Genomic DNA, 18,479 nt, shown 5'->3' on the forward strand with positions numbered 1-18,479 from the left:
GAGTCTTGCTGTGTTGCCCAGGGTGGAGTGCAGTGGCGCCATCTCGGCTCACTGCAAGCTCCACCTCCTGGGTTCACGCCATTCTCCTGCCTCGGCCTCCCGAGTAGCTGGGACTACAGGTGTGTGCTACCATGCCCGGCTAATTTTTTGTATTTTTACTAGAGACAGGGTTTCATCATGTTAGCCAGGATGATCTCGATCTCCTGACCTCTTGATCCGCCCACCTTGGCCTCCCAAAGTGCTGGGGTTACAGGCGTGGTTATTGTTATTTCTAATTTATAGAAGAGGAAGTTGAAGTTGAGAGGTTGTGATTTTCTCCTGAAGATATGTAACAGGTGGTTGAACTGCAATTAGAAGCTTGGTCTTTTAACTCCTTGGTTCTTTTCTACTTTACCAATGTGTATATATATTATCTGCTCCAGTGGATTTGGTCTAATGGAAATGAATGACTAATTCTCACCATAAACTTCTCCAAATGGGGAAAAAGAGCAAAACAAAAAGAACTTGGAATCATGAAAATATTGAAAGGGTAATGATTTGGCACACACTCTACCTTTAGTAATTGTTTTTTCAAATTAAGTTTATGGCTGCACATTTTGGTTTATGAAAACTAAGAAGTGGTTTCTGTAGGGAAGGGGAACCTGCTTGGGAGCATTAATCAAATGTTGATTGTTAAAGTGGAGGTTACTACCCAGCAAATCGCAACTCTTCCAACTTGTTAGCACATGCAAATGGGGCAGTAGTTAAAAGAAAAACTGAAACCCAACCATGGGAATTGATTCTTGATGAAGATAACCTACAGTTAAAGAAGGCTATGATAAATGAGGATAGGAAAAGAAAAAACTCCAATAACTTCAGAGAACATGTTGAAACCTTGATATTAATGAAATCTTTTTGGAAAGAAACATTTTAATTAAAGAGATATTTTGATTGATTTTACCTGTAATTAGCACAAGTTTTGGATCTTAGTATTATGAATTTTGTTTTAATATTAGCCTATAATTTCTCCCCCCAGTGGAAAATATAAAAATCCCAATCTCCTTTCAGTTAATTAACAAGTGATATGAAGAGATCTGTGTTACAATCATAGTAAACCAAAGAATATATGAAAGGGAATCTTTGCATGAAAGTACATGAGAACAAATACAGGTATGGAGGGCCTTCTAATACTATAACATTTAAGCTACCTTTACTGTTATTACCAAAGATTACTTATTAACTTGTATACTGTAGAAATTGATTTGTCTTTATTCACGCTGTCATTTGTTGAAATCAGCCTTTGGCATGAGTAAAATTAAGAGATGCCACATAATAATTCTACAGCTAAATTGGATGAACCTTTATGATTCTAGTCTTGGCACCATTTACACTTGATTGCTATAATCCACTGTAACTGTGTTTTCATTGTATTCAATTTTTATTGTGTCTCTATGTAAAGTGCATTGGTAGGATTTAAAAGATAGAAAAATGAATGAGATACAGCTCCCGTCCTTATGGATCTTGTCAGTAGTTACAGTCTAATTGAGGAGACATGACATATACCATCAGCTTAAGCACTGTATGCTATATAAATGGAAAATGATGGTGGGGCTTGGATGTGTAGGGGGAAGGAGTTAACATTTCCTGAACATCTGCTATGATCTAGATGGTTTACTTTTCTTTAATCCTGCCCTAGATTATCTAAGATAGGTATTATTACCTCGTTTAATGGCTAAAAAACCTAAACCTTAAAAAGTTTTAGAAATTTGCCAGATTATGTATGTATTTGTTTATTTATATATCAGCAGTGTCTGTGTGATGACACACAGCCTGGTTTTGAATCAAGAGATACAGTTACAAAGGTGCTAGTTTTCATGACACCAGACTGGCACTCTTAAGACTAATGAGCAAGGGGTCATGTTGGAATGGGGCCACCTGAGAAAGTTTCATGGTGCAGTTGAAATTTAAGCTGAGTCTTGTAAGGAAGAGTAGGACTTTTCATGTGTGCAACAGCAGAGAGGAGACTTCTGGGAAGTCGAGACTGTGAAAATGCCAAGCAAGTGGAGACACTGAGTGACCAGTTTGGCTGGAGTAGATCATCCGTATATATTAATTTATTCATTCCTTCAGCAGGTTTTATTGAGCACCTGCAATATGGCTTGGGGAATGCATAGGTGACCAAGATACAGCTCCTACCCTTCAAGGAGTTTACAGTCTACTTGAAGAGGCAAACAAACATACCCACGAATCAGATATTATAATATAGGGTAATCTGGGCTACACTTGAACAATGTTCAAGGTTCCGAGGAATTACAGAGAGGTTGTCTAACAGTCTAGAATGTGTGTGCGTGTGTGTGTGTGTATGTGTGGTGTGAGTGCACAAGGAAAGAATAGTGAGGTAAAGTTTGGGATTGAAGATGAGTTTTGGTTTAAGATGTGAATTTGAGGTAATACCAGGATATTCATGTAAATATGTCTTTAAGCAATTATGGGACTGCAGTTAAGGACAGAGTTCAGAATAGCAGACTTTGGGGGTAGTTAGGATCCCTAAGGGAAGGAATTTAGAGAGAAATGTACAGAAGGTCTAATTCTGAACTTTTGGAGTCACTTTAGGGGCTGGGAAGAAGAATTAGAGCTAGAGAATAATCCTGAAAAGAAGGACATCTAGGACCAGGGAAAGGGGGAAAGAGGATCAGTGGAGCCAAGGGAGAAGAGAACGCGGGTGAGGTGATCACCCGAGAGGACAATGAAAAGGTGGATTGAGGAAAGCAATTTGGAACCATTGGCATCCTTCCAGAGGACAGTTTTAATTGAGTAGTGGTGGGGCAATTCATGATGCATACCCAATATTGGAATTGATGACTTTGCTTATGGTATTTTATTTTCATATTGTCCAGTTTATCCATTTCTTCTTTAATTGCTTCTGAACTTTGAGTCGTTGTTAAGACGGGTATAGGTGCTATTCGCATGGGGTTAATATGGCCGGAGCTCTAGAAGCATGTTGTGGATTCAAGTTTGTTAATCAGTTTGACTTGTCTGACTGTTGGGATTTGGATCCTTTTTATTTCTTCCTTATTTTGCTTCAAGTAAAATCCTCTTTTGAAGTTTCTAGCTGAAAATTCTATTTGCAAGTTTCCTTTACTGATTGAGATGTAATACATATAATTGAGGTATAATACATAGTTTAGGTAGTTGCAGAAGGACAAATCTGGTAATGCAGGTTATATCTCAAGATGGCAAGGTTGATGTAAATATTGAGAATTTTCTGTTGTTTATCACAAAGTTTAAGAGTCACGCATTTTCTTTTTACTGTTCTGTGACTGCAAATTGCTTAATATACTTTTGTGATTACTACCCACAGAGTCGAAACAAAGTGGAAAATTGTATCATTATTTGATAGATTTGGTACCTTCTTCTCAGATAGCTAATTGTTGGACAATTAAGATATCAATGGATAAAGTTCATGTCTTCTCATTGGTAAACTTCTAAAATTCGGGGATCTTAAATCTACAAACACTCCTATATCAATTTTTCTGAAACTTCTGGGACTGTACTGTGATGGAAGCCACAAAAATATGGAAACTGCTTGAAGGCTTTTGAGGGTAGTGTAGCAGGTTAAGTGGATGGGCTCTGGGGTCAGACTGCTGGGGTTAGAATCCAGGCTCCACCATTTACTGTGAGGTTTCATCTCAATGTCCTCTCTAAAGTAGGGATTATAATTTTTGTTACTCTATGGAGTTGTAGCAGGAGTCAGATGAGTTAATAAATATAAAGCGTTTAGAACAATGATTTGCATGCATAGAATAAGCACTTAATGAATATATTTTTGCTGCTATTACTGTTTTGTGATCTCTGTTTCTCATAGGCTAACCCACTGTCCAACCCACAGGATGCCTTCAAAATAGGAATGAATGAAAGGATAGGGTGAGAAGTTAGAAAATGGCTCGTGAGGGAGGAGAAAATGGCTGGAGAGGAAAGTAGGGTGGGGAAAAGGTGTTCAGCTTGATAACTTTTGTGATAAACCATCATCTGTTTTTCTTTGAGTGACACTTCCTTTCACTTTAAACTTCATTTCTTTATCTCCTACATCCACCAGGGCACTAATTTTGTCACCTTCTCTTTGTCATAGCTAATGTATTCGTTTCTTTCTGTGTAGCCCCACTGTAACTGCCCTAATCTGGGCTTTCACCACTTCTCTCAAAGATTACTTCACCAGCTTCTGAAGTGGTTTTCTTGACTCAGCACTGTCAGTTAAGATCTGTTCACTGCGGCAAGATTGATATTCTTGAAGCAGTACTGTCATCACTTCAACATACTCAGACCTCTTGTGGACGGATTAAGTCTTCTTCATACCCTTGCCCGACTCTGTCTGTCCAACCTCATGCTCCCTGCGGTGAGTCAGGGTGGGGAGTGGAAGGAGTGCTACATTCTCTTCATAAAGTAATTATGTGGCCCTGGGCAAGATACTCAGCTTTCTGTGTCTCAGTTTACTACCCTATAAAATATGGATAGTAATATTAAATATTAAAATATGGATAATAATCCATGATTCAGTGAAAAAATGTGTGTTAGCATCTCCTTTAAGAATCCTTTAATTACTTAATCCTTTAAGCAGGCCTTTCTTACTCTTGGCTAAGATGCTATGCTTTGTTCCATTTTAAGGCCTGTGTTTGCTGCTCTTGGCTTAGAATGCCCATCTTCTGCTTTGCTGTTTATTCAAGTTATTCTACCTCAACTCCAGACTCTGACTTAAATGCCATCTCCTTCACGAGACTTGTCACCATTAGTCTCTAGTTCACGGCTGTCTCTTTCTTCTCATTTCCTATGTTGAACAACTTGGTGTTTTATAATTTGTTATAATATTCTGGCCTCTTTATTAGTGTTCCCAATGCGATACGACATTTAAGTTCCTTTAGAGAAGGGAGGGTGCCTCTGCTCTTGCTGCACCCAGTACTCATTGTTCTCTGAATGTTTTCGTATTGCCTCAGTGCCTTTCCCCACTTTCTTTGCCTTTATTTTTTTTCTCTAAACTCTTGGCCTGTATGTTTTGGCAATCGTGCAAGTTAAAAATTTAAATAAAGGCTGGTTGAAGGCTTTAAAGGAAATTATGATACTTTTTGATGTAAGAATGTGTAAGAATGATAAGAAAACCAAGATTCTGCATAGGAATTTTAAAATACCTTAAAGTATATAAAGATATATTCCTTAGAATGGAAATACACTATATATATTAAGAAAACATTTTAGCCCTCACTGTTTCCTCTTCATTAAAGGTCACTTTTTTTTGTCTTGGATCTGTTGAGATTATCTTGATACTAGTAACCTGCTAAAATATATCTGTAGTTTTATTCTAAAATTTGAATTTTTTTCATACATCACATCAAATTAAAAAGCTTCTGCACAGCAAAGGAAACAATCAACAAAGTAAAGAGACAGCTCACAGAATGAGAGAAAATATTTGCAAACTATCCATCTGACAGAGGATTAATAACCAGAATATATAAGGAGCTCAAACAACTCAATAGGAAAGAAAACCTAATAATCTGATAAAAAAAATGGGCCAAAGATCTGAATAGACATACAAATCTCAGAAGAAGACATACAGGCTAGGCATGGTGGCTCACACCTCTAATCCCAGCACTTAGGGAGACTGGGATGGGAGGACTACTTGAGCCTAGGAATTCAAGACCAGCCTGGGTAATGTAGGGAGACCCCATCTCTACAAAAAATGAAAATAAATTAGCTGGGTGTGATGGTATGTGTCTGTAGTCTCAGCTACTTGGGAGGCTGAGGTGAGCCATGTTCATGCCACTGCACTCCAGCCTGGGCAATAGAGTGACCTCAAAAAAAAAAAAATAAGAAAACATATAATGGCAAACAGGTATATAAAAAGGGGCTCAACATCGTTGATCATCAGAGAAATGACTCAAAACCGTGCAATGAGAATGTAATTCTCATTGCCGTTGAATGAATAGTGTAAATTATTACAGTCACAATACTTTGTTGTACATCTCACCCCACTTAAAATGGCTTTTATCCAAAAGAGAGGCAATAATGAATGCTAGTGAGGATGTGGAGAAAAGGGAACCCCCTCGTACACTGTTCTTGGGAATGTAAATTAGTACAGCCACTCTGGAGAACAGTATGGAGGTTCCTCAAAAAGCTAATAATAGAACTACTGTATGATCCAGCAGTCCCGCTGCTAGATATATACCCCAAATCATGGAAATCAGTATATCAGTGAGATATCTGCACCCTCATTTTTTTTTTTTTGCAATACTATTCACAATAGCCAAGATGTGGAAACAGCCTAAGTGTCCATCAACAGACAGGTTGTTAGGGAAAATGTGGTACATATGCTCAATGGAGTACTATTCTGCCATAAAAAAAGAATGAGATCCTGTTATTGCAACAACTTGACTGGACTTGGAGGACATTATGTTAAGTGAGAGAAACCAGGCATAGAAAGATGAACTTCTCATGTTCTCACTCATTTGTGGGAGCTAAAAATGAGAATAATTGAACTCATAGAGATAGAGAGTAGATTAATGGTTACCAGAGGCTGGGAAGGGTAGTGTGGGGTGAGGGGGCTGGGAAGTGGGGATGGTTAATGGGTACAAAAATATAATTAGATAGAATAAATATAATCTAGTATTCGATAGCACAACCGGGTGATTATAGTCACAATAATTTATTGTATATTTTAAATTAAAAGAATATTATTGGAATATTTGTAACACAAAGAAATGATAAATGCTTGAGGTGATGGGTACCACGTTTACCTGGGTGTGATTATTATGCATTGTTGCCTGTATTGAAATATCTCTTGTTCCGTCTGAATAATACAGTTACCATGGACCCATAAAAAGTTAAAAATTTTGAATTTTTTTTCTATTAGGAGAATTGACAATTCTAGTTGGGTTTCTGGCTAGCTAGCCTATGAGTATGTTGTAATTGAAGGATTAAATATAATATAACTTAACTTTTAAATTTCATTAGTATGTCATGGATTTCTTTTCAGGTAAATTAATTTCATTCTGTAAAAGACATTGCTCACTATGAGTTAGCTGCATTAGTAGGATAATTAATTAACATATAACATAAAATAGAAACATAATATCCCTTTTAGTTTTCATAAAAAATAGTGAAGCTGAAAGTACCAAACGATTCTCTACAGACCCCAATTTTAAAATATTGAAACTGAACATTGTCCAAAATTCAGTGGCTGTTTTCTCCCCCTCATAAATCTAAGAAAATTCCTTTAGGTCCAGTTGTGGTTGCTTGTCCAATTGGTCATTTCAAGGATGGCTGGATATGAGAGAAAAATAACATTATAATTGGATATAACTTCGTAATTTTTACTTAGAGAGTCTGGACAGATCTAAATAGAATAGAGAAACTTTTGGATTAGAAATGATACATACAGAGGTTAACGTTCACAGTGAAAGCAGTAGTCCCCCACTCTAGTGATTTTAAGTCAGTATATGTAACGTGCTTAAATTTAAAGGAAAAAGTCTTAAGGAATCAAATTAATTTCCTAATTTTAAAGGTTTTAAAAAAATACTTGATCTTATGGACTCAGACAACTAGTCAATTTGATAATAAATGGACCTCTGTCTTTGAATCACATTTTTTTTGGTAAGGGGGTTGTAAGAATGGTAGAGGAATAGATTTAAATAATTATTTAAATGTAACACACAATAGTAGCAGAGAAAATAATTATTTAAATGTAACACACAATAGTAGCAGAGAAAATAATTATTTAAATGTAACACACAATAGTAACAGAGAAAATGTACCGTAACTATTCTGTGGCTTCTTTCACAAGGCTGACGATTGATAATGTCCAAAGAACTTTTGATTTCTTGTATTAAACCCATTAAACAAATATGCAAATAACATTTGCAAAGTCAGTCCTAAGATAGAGTTTATAGAGCTTGTTGAGAGTTTTTTATGTTCCAAGACCTGTTCTAAATTTTACTTGCATTTTTGTCTCATCAAATCCTGTTGGCAACTTTATGAGGGAAATTTTATTTTATTTTATTTTATTTATTTTGAGATGGAGTTTTGTTCTTATTGCCCAGGCTGGAGTGCAGAAACTCAATCTTGGCTCACCACAGCCTCAGCCTCCCGAGTAGCTGGGATTACAGGCATGAGCCACCATGCCTGGCTAATTTTGTATTTTTAGTAGAGACGAGGTTTCTTCGTGTTGGTCAGGCTTGTCTCGAACTCCTGACCTGAGGTGATCCACCCACCTCAGCCTTCCAAAGTGCTGGGATTACAGATGTGAGCCACCACCCTTGGCCAGAAATTTTATTTTAACTAAAATTAGTTGGTCAGGCACAGTGGCTCACGCCTGTAGTTCCATCACTTTGGGAGGCCAAGGCAGGAGGATCACATGAGCCCAGGAGTTCGAGACCAGCCTGGGCAACATGGCGAAACCCCGTCTCTCCAAAACACACACACACACACACACAAAGCCTAGTGTGATGGCACGTGTCTGTGGGCCCAACTACTCAAGAGGGTGAGGTGAGAGGATCACCTGAGCCCAAAAGGTCAAGGCTGCAGTGAGCTGTGATTGCACCATTGCACTCCAGCCTGGGTGACAGAGCAAGACCCTGTTTCCCAAAAACCCCCTCAAAAAAGAAAAGAAATTAGTTAAAATTTAGCATGCCCAAAACTATTCAATAGAGGGACTTTGGTGGGATTTGAACACAGACCTATCTTCAGAGCTTTTTAAAAACACAATGATTAACTGTTTTTTTAAACACACTGTTGCTGGCTTAAACATCGAGTAACTCCTAAAACTCTTTTGAAATGAGCTAAAATTGTATTTTTTGGGCATGTGACTTGGAAAATTAACAAGAACATAAGGGATTTTAGTTTCTTTTTCAGACTAGACAAACCTTCCTTATCATACTTTTGTGATGAAAAAAATAGACTAATTTGAAAAGAAAAACTAATAAGGCAATATGTCCTGCCCTGGAAGAGATCAGACTTGTAGGCCTTGTCTGTTCCCAGGCGAGACTCTGCACTAACTTCTTGAGGGTCCCTCTGGCATGGGTTTATGGAGGTTCCTAACTCTTTGGCAGACCAGTCATTAAAATAACAAATCACAGCAATTAGCCACCATGCATAATTGGAGCATTAATCCTTTTATAATGCCGGCTTTTTCAGATGGAGCTAACACCCATTATGGAGATTAACCACTTTTCATCAGGTTTTTAACTTAAGTCTTGAAGAATACAACCCTGAACACAAGGTGTGTATCTGAATTAATTTAGTAGTAAACTATGACATGGAGGGGTTCTGCTGCTTTTAAGTTTCCAACTTATATACATTCAAAAGCTATTAAACTTTTTGGTGTCTCTCCAAATATTTTCCATATTGATAATTTTGGTAGAAATGTAGAGCTAGTTAGAATTTTCTAGTCTAATGCTTAGATATAAATGAGTGCATATTTGCAGAGCTATAAGATGTTGCATTATTTTATTTTCTTGGCATCTGGAACATAAATGCTAAATTTGGTCTAGTTAGAATTTCCTGCTTCCCTCCCTCCCCTGCTTCCTTCCTTCCATCTCAAAACTCTCCAAGGATGAAGACCCCACAAGCTATATTGGGGTAACATATTGTAACAGTAGTTACTTTCAGTTTCTGTCAAACTAGATTAAAAAGAAGACAAGTATCACATGTTCTCACTCATGTGGGAGCTAAAAAAGTTGATCTCATCGAGATAAAGAGTGTATAATGGTTACCAGAGAGGCTAGGAGGATAGTAGGGAGGCGGGGGAGAGAAAGGGGATAAAGAGGGGTTGGTTGATGGGTACAAAATTACAATTAGAAGGAATAAGATCTAGTGTTCAGTAGCACAATAGAGTGACTATCGTTGACAAATTCACTGTATATTTTAAATAACTAGAGTGAAATTAGAGTGTCCCTAACACAAAGAAATAAGTGAGGTGATGAATATCCCCATTATCCTGATTTGATCATTACACATTGTATGCTTGTATCAAAATATCACATGTACCCCATATATATGTATAACTACTATGTATCCATAAAATTTTTAAAAAATTTAAAAGAGGAAAGCAATGGAAAATAAAAGTAAAAAGATGATTCATCAAAAATTACAACGTAGAAGAATAGTGCAGAATGGCATAAACTAGTACCACATAGAACTTAATTTGTAATTGTAAAGAAACCATGTAAGTGTATTTACTCCTGGTATTGTGCCTTTCTCTCTTATCCTAATTTACTGTTCCTCTATAGTTTAAAATTAAAGAATTGCTTTTAAATTTTACAGGGCAAACATTATACTGTGGAGACACAAAATGTTTTGAGACATCTGTGACCAGACATGTCACGTGTGAATATACCATTGGATTTCAAAGCAACACATTGTAATTTTTTTTGTTTTTTCCTTTTACAACAGATTCATTTTATTGTTATCACCATGGGGCGTATCCTGTTGTTGAGTTCTCTGGTTCAGACCTCTGAAGACTTCTCAGATGGCTCCTAGGTCTCTGGGCTTGCCCTGAAATTACTCGCTGCTCAGGGAGAGAGTTGGAATGGTTGGCACCCTCCCACTCTGTTACTCCGGCTGTGACCCCTCACTCTGTTGCTCCAGTTGTGTCCCCTCTTTGCTCCGACTGCAGCTCGTTCTGTTAGAGTTCCTCATTCCGTTGGTCACTGTGGCCAGAGGGTGTTGGCAGCTCCCTTCCTCAAGTCTTCTTAAAGCCGTGGATTTTTGTGGAGCGTTTTTCTTCCTGGCTCTCCCTTGAGTTGTTTTCCTTTCTTCGCTATCTTGGCACTCTTCTTTGTGCTTCCGGACGTTGGTTGAGAGAATGACTTCTTCTTCCGTGTCTCCTTGGTGTTGGCTGGTGGTTGCTCTTCAACAGCTGGACCGGAGGCTCTCGGTTTTCTCTTCAGCTTCAACAAGTCAGTCTCTCTCAAGGGTCTCACGTTGCAGCATTCTTACCAGAGGCCATTGGGCCTGGAGTTCCAGTTCCAGTGTCTGGAGAGTCCACCTCAGCTCAGCAATCTCATGCCGGTTGCCAATTGTCAGCAGAAGCCAATGCCTGCCCATCAGTTCTTTACGCCGAGGTGTTAGAGTGGAATAAAAATATAAATACTACTACTAGTTTTCATGACTTCTGCTTAATACTGGATATTTTTTTGTTTTGTTTTGTTTTGTTTTGTCGGTGTTAGACTTACCTTACATTAAACCAGGCCTTAGCCTTTCTGTGGCTTTGTTGTGGCAAAGCCTCATATTACTCTCTAGTCTGGTTCAGCAGGACAGTCAGGTCCACACCTGGGCCCGTTTGTTTTCTACGTTTACCTCAACATAAGGTACCTTATCATTGTCAGCCTTCATCTCCTGATCCAACATAAAATAAGATGCCACAGGTTACTTGATTTTGCATCTGGAATATGATTATTTAAAGAAATTAAAAATTTAACACTGAAAATATAGAATTTAGAAATCTTTTTTAAGGTTTCAAAAAAATTTCTGGGAGACAACAAAATAGTGTTATTAGATTTAGCAAATAAAATACAGAATGCCAATTAAATTTGAATTTCAAATAAACATTGAATACTTTTTTTGGTATAACTATGTTCCATGCGATATTTGGGACATATCTGTTACATTATTCATTGTTTACCTGAAATTATAATTTAAACTGAGAGTTCTGTATTTTATCTGGCAACCCTATTATAAAAATATTTGGGATCAATATAAAGGAATAATATTTTTAATTTTTACAAAATATTTTAATATAGGTAATTTATTTGATTTTCACTGTCATCCTGAGAGGTAAGTTTTGCCTCACAGTCTATGTTACTTTACCTGTGTTTTATGAAAAGACTGTCTCTTATAATGATAGGCACCACTACCGTATCTTGACAAGTATTGACATACTGAAACTTTACATTCATTTTGTGTAGTTCCCGCCTCTTCATGATTGTTTCTGAGGTAAGTCAGCTCCTCCATCTGGCTTTCCATTTGCAACTCTAGGTTAGTCTTGTTCAGAGTCCACTCATCTAAGACACTTTGCAGGCCCTTGCTATCAGCCTCAACACACTGATAAAGGACAACTTTACTCTGGTATCTGAACAGAGCCCAATTAGAAGAATCAGTACAGCTTAGATGGAGGTCTCCTCATCCAGTGGTAATAAAACATCCCACACAGTGGAGCTTAAAGAGCACAGCACTGGGGTGTGATGACATGGGTTCAAATTGCACCTCTGCCATGTTCAGCTGTCACCTTGGGCAAATTACTTCTCTGAACCTTAGTTTTCTCATCATTAAAATGGGAATATTGTGTGTTTTTTGTGTGTGTGGTTTTTTTTTAATTTTTATTTTTATTTATTTTTTATTTTTTTTTGAGACCAAGTCTCGCTCTGTCACCCAGGCTGGAGTACAGTGGCGTGATCTTGGTTCACCATAATCTCTGCCTCCCAGGTTCAAGTGATCCTCCCGCCTCAGCCTCCCAAGTAGCTGGGATTACAAGTGTGCATCACCATGCCTGACTAATTTTTGTATTTTTAGTAGAGACAGTGTTTCACCATGTTGGCCAGGCTGGTCTCAAACTCCTGACCTCAAGTGATCCACCTGCCTCAGCCTCCCAAAGTGCTGGGATTACAGGTGTGAGCCACCGTGCCCGGCTAAAATGGGAATATTATGAGAATTGAGTTAATGTACAAAAGTGCTTAGTGCAGCATCAGTGTTCAGTAAATGGTAGGAATAACATTATTAAAGCCATGAAAGAGTGAAAATCTCCCCTCTGCTCTTTGACTAGGAAAGGAAGCAAGCTCCTTTTCATGTACAGGGCAGTGCACTTTTGTTTTACAAGGACTATGTCTCCCCAGTTAAAAAAAATTCAAGTACAGTACGGGGACCTCCTGCAGTTCTATAAAAACCAAGTCTTTGACCTATGGATTGGAGAGTTATACACCATACACGAGATTTCAAATCGCTAGCCTGGAAGTTTTCACATTGCTAGCCTGTGACCACTATTATAATTTAAACATAAAAGAGATTGTTTTATGTTGAGATGTTTAATAATATGAAATAATGATATTATAAATTTTGTAGTAGCTGTTTAAAGTGGTGAATCAGGGAGGTTTTTTTTTGTTTTTTTGTTTTTGTTTTTTGGTTGTTTTTTTTTTCCAGTTCTTTACATGGTTTCTTACGTACTTGAGCTTGAAGTCATCCACAGTGAGCCTGGCATTGTGGATCTAATGCGGAATGTTGGCATTTTCCAAAGTAACATTTGTTACCTTCAAGGGAGGAAAAGGAACCATATAATTAAACAAAATATGTTGGGTGCCATTAGGTTCAGATTATATACTTTATGGATTTCAACAATTATAAGTTTGTCAATCATAATTATATTTGTACTAGTCATGGTGGCTCATGCCTGTAGTCCCAGCACTTTGAGAAGCTGAGGCTGGAGGATCACCTGAGTCCAGGAGTTCGAGATCAGCTTGAACAACATAGTGAGACCCCATCTCTACAGAAAAAAATTTAGCTGGGAATGGTGGCACATGTCTGTAGTCCCTACTTGGGAGGCTGACATGGGAGGATTGTCCACGTCTGGGAGGGTGAGGCTGCTATGATCATGCCACTACACACTAGCCAGGGCAACAGAGCAAGACCCTGTCTCAAAAAAGTTATATTTGTAAAAATAAGCAGTGTATTTAATTTTTTCTGGGACTATTACAGAACTTTTCAGCTAAGTATATTTTTTAGAGCTTCTGAAATAAGGATAAATGTTTCTCTTTCAAATGAATGTTGAGCCATTACATATTAATTTGTATGCACATTAGACATTTTTCTCGACATTAGATGCATTAATTAATCAGATACAATATATGTTGGCCAGGAGAAAGGGTTGTATTTTGTACGTTTAAGACAACTGAGATTTAAGGTGCTTGATAGTGTTGTAATATTTGCTATAGTCTCGAGGTTGACCATCAATTTTTTCCCCCAAATTGTCATGCCATCTTTTTATTTTGAGTGCAAGGTCAGCACTGGCATTTTCCAGGCAATGTAACTTGTCAAGGTAATTGGCCTGGCATTTGTTTAAATTCTGTGTGGTTTTCCTCTCATTATTTGAAGGCCGCCACCATCAGAGTCACTAGAATTTCACAGGCCCCTATTTGGTCCAGTACTCATGCTACTCCACCCTGTGCCAGGACCCAACCTACCCTCAACACCATAAAAGCCACCAGAAGGCCCACTACCACGGCCCTGTGTGCTCTCTTGAGCCCCCTACAATGACATAGGTACCCCCTGAGCCTTAACAGACTCGCAGCCACTTTCAGTGCTGCGGTGCTGCCACAACCCGGAGGAACAAGCCACTGTGTGGAGGTGTAGCAGAGATCTAAGGTTAAAGTATAGTCCCAAAGTCAGTGCATTATGGGGACCATTATGGAGCCTATTTACTATCTATCATCTATCTATATCTATCTATCTATATCTATCTATCATCTATCTATCTATCTATCTATCTATTTATCTATCATCTATCATCTATCTATCAACTAATCTATCTGTCATCTATCATTATCTGTGTAAAGTTACATCATCTTTAATGAATTTTTTTAAAGTGTAGGTTTTTTTTTTTTTGGTTAACAGTCTCTTCACCTCTTATTTTAGTGATTGATGAGCCATATATGCTCAAGTGCTATCTCATCAGAGTGTTGGGTACATACAAGAAAACTGTGTGTGAGCAGGAAAAACAGAGGACCATCATTTCATGAATTCATCTTTTGAACCATGATGAGTGATTATTTTTTGAAACACTGCAGGCATTCCTCTAACAGACATCCTTTCTTTCCTTCTGACCCTATAGCCTTAACGTTCTCATGCTCTTGCTCAGTTTGCGTCTATTTTTCCATGACCTTCCAGGCTTGCTACGGGCCCTTTTCAAGGAGTCTAAATTGAGTAGTGCATACTGCTGTAGAGTTAAACAGGCCTTAGAGTTCTAGCCTACTGTTTCTCACCTTGGATAAAGTTACTTATCTTCTCTGAATCTCAGTTTTGTCATCTGTAGAAATTACAAAATAATTTGGAGGATTAATGAGAAACAGGTAATAGTATCTGGCACATACTAGGCCTCAATGAATGCTTGTTCTCTCTCTTCTCTTCTCTCCCTGGTCCCCACTCTAGCTCACAGCAGTCTCTAAAACTCATAATCCTAATTATACCACACATTCATTCAAGAAATATTTATTGAATACCCAGTGTGTACCAGGAAGTCTTATGGACTTTTATGGGCCCCAGTTTTATACAGTTGTCATACATGCGTCTTGATGAACATCCCTTCTAAGCTCAGTGTCTGAGCATTGATTCTAGATATCCGTGCATACCCTAAACTGAACAGAGTTGCCTTTACACTAAATTAAGAAGTTGGCAAAGTTTGCCATTTGTGTCTAAACCCTCTTTCCTTTTCTTCTCTAGGTTGAAATATCTCTCTGCACTTCATCTGAAGCCATTGGCATTCTTGTGCTTTAACTCATTTTTTCTGTCTAGGGAAAAGTATGATATTGTTCATTTACACTAATAGAAACAGTATTATTTGCTCTGTGTCATTCAGGAACCTAGGCATTTGAATTTTGAGCTTTTCCTTTAATTATGAAATGAAAGATTGTTCCTTGTGATAGAAATTTCAGTTCTTGGTGAGGAAGAAGGTCCCTGATGAGGCAGAAGTGCTTAGTCTGCAGCTGAGAGGGGCTGGGGTTGAGATTTAGAGCTATTTAGCGATCTGTTGTGGGACCAAGATTGGCAAGCCTGCCCTGCAGACTCAGATGGACATGTCTCCCTCTGGGTCTTTGTGGAAGCAGGACTAACCTCATGCTGCAGCTAACAGGGGCAGAGGATGAGTTAGAGGGTATTTTTAGGATTCATAGCTGAGACATAGGTTGGTGGGCCTGTCTTCTGATGTACTAGTGTGTATGACTCCTCTTTGACAAATGGTTTTGGTAGCAGGACCAAGACAAAATGGGGTTGTGGCCAAGCTTGCAAAGATATGGGGCAGTTTCTAGGTCTGGAGATGGGACCATGATCAGTAAATGCCAACTGGGTGTGGGTTTATCCTGTAAAAATGATACTCATAGGTCTTGAGCTCTACCAGGACTTTATAAACTCCTACCTGAATCCCAAGGCTCCTACAAAGGCACTTTTGTCTGTTGATGACTCTTAACGAAATTATTGTTGCCTTGGGTGATATGAGTGGGGGATCTCCTATTCCACCATCTTGCTAATGTCATTCCTGTTTTATGAATTCTTTAAATACATAGATCCATGGATCATTTAGAAGTATGTCATTTAATTTCCGAGTATTGGGAGATTTTTCTTTTGACTTTGTATTATTAATTTCTGGTTTGATTCCATTATGATCAGAGAACATATTCAGTATAATTTCAATTCTTAAAAATTTTAAAAGGTTTTTTATATGACCTAATTTATGGTCTATGTTCCATTGGTGCATGAGAAGAATGTGTTCTTCTCTTATTGAGTTCAGTGTTCTATAAATGTCAATTAAATTCTGTGGTTTGATGGTGTTGTTCAGTTCTTCTATTCATCATCACTAATTTTCTGTCTAGAAGTTCTGTCAATTGCTGAGAATTGGGCATTGAATTTTTCAACTGTAATTTTGAATTTGCCTCTTTCTCCTTTCTACTCCATTAGTTTTTGCCGGATATATTTGAAAGCATAGTGGTTTAGTGTATTTAGAGTTGCTGTATCTTCTCAGGGACCTTTTTATTATCATATAATATCACTCTTTGTCTCTAGTAACATTCTTTGCTTCAAAGTCTACTTTGGTATTAATTCAGCCACTCCTGATTTTTTTAAATTAATGTTTGCATGATATAGCTTTTTCTATCCTTTTATTTTCAACCTACCTGTGTCACTATGTTTGAAGTGAATTTCTTGTAGATAGTATATTGTTGGGGTCCTAGAGAAACTCATGCAGCCATGTACTAGGTAACATGTAAGGGATGTTTATAGTAGTAGTATTCATAATAGTTTCAAATTGGAAACCATTCCAGAATAGAATGCATAACATTGTGGCAAATATTTTAAAAGTGCTGCCAACCTGGTTTGTGTGTGGTAGTATTTCATGTGGTTTTAATTTGTATTTTTCTGGTTACTATGGGGTTGAGCACTTTTTAGAAATTTAGTGACAATTTGGAATTTCCGTCGGCATATTGAAGATATCATTCTATTGTCTCCTGCCTTCCATTGTTGCTGTTGAGAAGTCACTGTGCATCTCACTGTCACTCATTTGAAAGTAATCATTATTTTCCCATATGGCTGATTTTTAAGATCTTTTGTTATTTTGTGGTTTTACTATGATTTTTCTACATGTGGATTTCTTTTTATCTTGTCTTTAGTTTCACAACTGGTAGCTCACAATTAAGGATGTCCCATAAAAGTTTTTGGGATTTGTCAAGTGTTGGTGACAGTCTTTCACTTTTTTCATTTTTTTGCTAATACTAACTTTTTGGAAACAAAGCTGAGTATGTGAACTTTCCAGCCTTCATTTCAAGAAGTATGGTTGATTCATCAACAGCATGTATTTTGGAGTCATGGGTTATGCTTGTATTAAGTGCAAATCAGTCCTATCTAGATAGGGAAATCTATTTATTTAAGTAGAAAGAGTGGATATAGAAAAATGGAAGTTGGCCTGATTGTTCTTGGAAAGAATAGGGCCTCTGTTGGGAATAAGAAAGAGTGAATAGTACTGGCAGCACAAGAGAAAGAGGGTCAATATTGTGTTTGTAAGATGTTGAGTTAAGCAAGTGTCTTCAGAGAGCTGATAATGTGGTTTTACTCTTTTAATTCCTGGGGAATAGAGCCTCTGAGAGACCCTACCTGTCAGAATGAGAGAGTAATGAAGCATAGTGATGGAAACTGTAGCAGAAGGGAGGGGGCATCCAGTAACCAGGACTTAATAAATATGGGGGCAGAGAAGGGAGGTGCTGGGAGAAGAGCTGGAGGTGGGTAACTAGCAGATAGGAAAAGACTGTATGCATACTGCAGGCATGCTGTAGGCTTTCTGTAGGGATGCTGTAGGTGTCTGTAGGCATAATGTAGATATACTGTAGGCATACTGTAGGCATCTTTCAGCATACTGTAGGCATACTGTAGGCATGCTATACACTGTAGAATGCAGTAGGCATACTGTAGGCATACATACTTGAGGGATTTGTAGTCATGCTATAAGCATGCTTGTTTTATGTTACAAGCAGGCCATTGCACTGAAAGCCATACTCCTGGCTTTGATTGTATCACTGATAGTCAAGCACATAAAAGTCTGCCTGATTGTGGTCCCTCTTGGGTGGTAATGGAAACTTAGCGTGAAAACAGTGAATTCCTATGCTTATTTTTGTTCTGTTCAATGGAACTCAAATCACCATGGCAGAGGAGATCTGGATTTGCATCTAAGTCCCGCTACACGTCAGCTGTGTAGCCCTGGAGAAATTCCG

The 18,479-nt window shown here is 37.9% G+C and overlaps 1 long non-coding RNA gene and 1 pseudogene across 1 annotated transcript in view; both read left to right on the top strand.

Moving 5' to 3' along the window:
- LOC129470721 (uncharacterized) overlaps positions 1 to 18,479 on the top strand; it is a 30,537-nt gene that overhangs the window by 4,829 nt on the left and 7,229 nt on the right. The gene's annotated exons all lie outside the window — the stretch shown is intronic.
- LOC129470720 (uncharacterized protein KRT10-AS1-like) lies at positions 10,550 to 11,512 on the top strand (annotated as a pseudogene).

This window comes from Symphalangus syndactylus, chromosome 20 (genome assembly GCF_028878055.3).
Source record: "Symphalangus syndactylus isolate Jambi chromosome 20, NHGRI_mSymSyn1-v2.1_pri, whole genome shotgun sequence".
In the NCBI taxonomy this organism is placed as follows: Eukaryota; Metazoa; Chordata; class Mammalia; order Primates; family Hylobatidae; genus Symphalangus; species Symphalangus syndactylus.